The sequence below is a fragment of the Mus pahari genome, chromosome 4 (genome assembly GCF_900095145.1).
Source record: "Mus pahari chromosome 4, PAHARI_EIJ_v1.1, whole genome shotgun sequence".
Lineage (NCBI taxonomy): Eukaryota > Metazoa > Chordata > Mammalia > Rodentia > Muridae > Mus > Mus pahari.
The window spans coordinates 140,983,675-140,986,485 of NC_034593.1; the positions used below are offsets into that span (position 1 = coordinate 140,983,675).

The 2,811-nt window shown below is 54.2% G+C and overlaps 1 non-coding gene across 1 annotated transcript; it reads left to right on the top strand.

Annotated features, from left to right (window-relative positions):
• The first annotated feature begins 546 nt into the window (after nucleotides 1-546).
• On the top strand, nucleotides 547-678 carry LOC115063924. Its single transcript, XR_003843790.1, has one exon. It is a non-coding gene; the product is annotated as a small nucleolar RNA SNORA17 (small nucleolar RNA).
• Nucleotides 679-2,811: the final 2,133 nt, after the last annotated feature.

The window sequence follows — 2,811 nt, forward strand, 5'->3', positions numbered from 1 at the left end:
GGAGTAGAGACTGAAGGAATGACCATCCAGAGACTGCCTCACTTGGGGAACCATCCCATAAACACCCACCAAACCCAGACACTATGGCAGATGCCAACAAGAGCTTGCTGACAGGAGCCTGATATAGCTGTCTCCTGAGAGGCTCTGCCAGTGCCTGGCAAATACAGATGTGGATGCTCACAGTCATCCGTTAGATGGAGCACAGGGTCTCCAATGAAGGAGTTAGAGAAAGGACTGAAGGAGCTGAAGGGGTTTGCAGCCCCATAGGAGGAACATCAATATGAACTCACCAGTACCCCCAGAGCTCCTTGGGACTGAACCACCAATCCAAGAAAACACACAGTGGGACTTGTGGGTCATCACTACATCTTAAGGGCCCTGTTTATAGCACCCTTTGCTAAGAATACAAAGTGTAGATAAGAGGGGAAGTGAGGATTTGAGCCCTAAAGAAGGATGGAAGAGAGACAAGCAGTGTCAGTCAGCTACCCATCAGACAAGTGAGACAGCTACTGTGACAGACACCTGGGATGGAGCAACTTAAAAAGCAGAGCCATTCCTGCCCTTGTAGGTGTGGCTGCTGTGTCACATGGACGTCAGGAGGTGGCAGAGAGGAGAGTGGCTATGTCTATGCTCAGTGTTCTGACCTATGGACATCTGAAGGATTAGAAGGCTGACATTTCCTCGAGAAAGTGACTCTGAGATCACCACTAGACTGTCACCAGAGGGCCTGGACAAGGAACTAGGTTGAGATGACCACCAATCCAGTGCCAGGTAGGCCCGGACAGGCTCCCAGGACAGGAAGGAAGCCAGAGACAGGAAGAACTCCACCTGGGACAGCGGGCCCCAGGCAGGAGTGAGCCCGAGACAAATGTCCACTTAGGTGGGCCAGTAGAGGAGCTGGCCTGAGATGAACACTAGTCTGTCGCCCTCCAGGCCTAGGGGATGGAGACAGACCATGCCCAAGATAACCCCTGCCCTGTGCCATAGTGCACAAGCAGGGCATAGCACTCCTGAGACCTCTCCTGAGATGATCCCAGACCCTGAGCAACCTGGGCACCACTAAGAGGAGCAAGTGAGTCGTGGAGAAATGAAAGAGAAGGAGAAGCAGAAGGAAGTGGACACAGGGGAGGGTGTGAGGAACAACCTAATGTGAGTAGCCAGTGACACTACCTTGGACCATAGGGACCTGTGCTGCCACCAGGTGGTCACATCTGGGTCTGTGGCCCTTCAGCAGCAGGGGTGTGTTACTGCCAAAGGGCTGTGCAGAACTGGTCCTACCCTTCACCTGGGCATTGGGAGGAGCTGGCCTTAGAGGCACAAGAGCGGGAGAGCTGATCCTGCCCATGGCCAGCCACAGTACTCTGGAGAGTCCTGCACATTGCGGGAATTGCTGGTTAGCTGGTCCCGAGGATGCAAGCTTGGGAGAAATGGCCCTACTACTAGTCTCCCTGTGGCTTGGTTGAGAGAGGGGAAGGAAGAGGGGGTCCCCGCTCTGTGGCAGGCAGGAAAGCTGGCCTTGACAGAATCAGGAGAGCAGGAGAGCAGGCCTTCCCCTTTGGCTGCAGTACTTGGAAGAGCAGGCCCTGCACCTCATCTGGGCGGCACAATGGAGCTGGCGTAGACATGGGGGTTGTGGGTGAGCCAGCCAGGAGGGTGTGAGCATGGGAGAGCTGACCCTGCCTCTTGTCTGATATGCTGAAGTGTCCCTCACCCTCAACCCTTGCCACTTAGCATGACAGGAGGGAGACTTGGTACTGGGGTCATGAGAGTAGCAGGGACAGTCCTGCCCCCCAACTGCTGCAGCAACGGGGAAAGCAGGCCCTGCACCTCACCTAGGAGGCAGTATTGGAGCTGGGCCTGGATATGGGGAAGTTCAGGTGAGCAGGCCCCAAGGATGTGAGCACAAGAGAGCTGGTTCTGCCTGTGATCTGCTGGGCAGTGGTGACAGAGACAGTGAGAGACATCCTCCTCCCCTTTGGGGCAGGCAGGTGAGCTGGCACCAGGGCATGCATGAGGGCAGAAGAGACAGTGGGCTGACCATCTCTGACACCTTCAGGACCAGATCCAGGGCTTTGAATTGGCCCACTCCAATGTCTACCCCATCCATGAACTGCTGGAGTCCATGAAGAGGCCAGTCCTACAGATCCAAAACTAGGATCTCCATGACACAGGGCAACAACAGGATGTCCGAGAGGAGTCCCAGTGAGGATCCGGTACTGATGGTTTAGCAGAAGCCAGAGGCCTCGAACCAGACCAATGACTCACTGCAGTGAACGTTTGCAAGCAAACACTGTGGGACACAGAGTGCACACCGCAGGGGAGGTTGCAAGGGTAAAAGACGGGTACAAGGGGAGATGAGAGGGTTTGGGGAGTATGATGCGAAGTCCACAAAGAACGAATAAAAGGTTTGAAAAAAATTTTTTAAAAAAAAAAAGTGGAAAGATTTCTTTTGCTTGGTGGTTTCAGTCTCTGGTTCCTTGGTCCCGTTGCCTTTGGGGTTCACCATGGTTACGCTTCATCTGAGAGAAGGGTGCTCACTCCACGGCAGCTGCATAGAGAAGAGCGCAAGGAGCGCTCACGCTATGACTATCCTCACTAGAACCAAAGGTCACCCAAAGGTCACTGCCCCTGGTGTCACTGAAAGCTGGGGACCAAGCCTTTACCACACAGGAATTCTTCGGAGGACAGTCATCCAAGCCGTAGCAAAACCCAATGGCAGGAGCAGAGTTCTGTACACAGTTCACCACTTTCCTAAAGTCTTACCTGAGAGTGGAGTCTGGGGGAGGCTCTGGGATAAAGCCCAGAAGGACA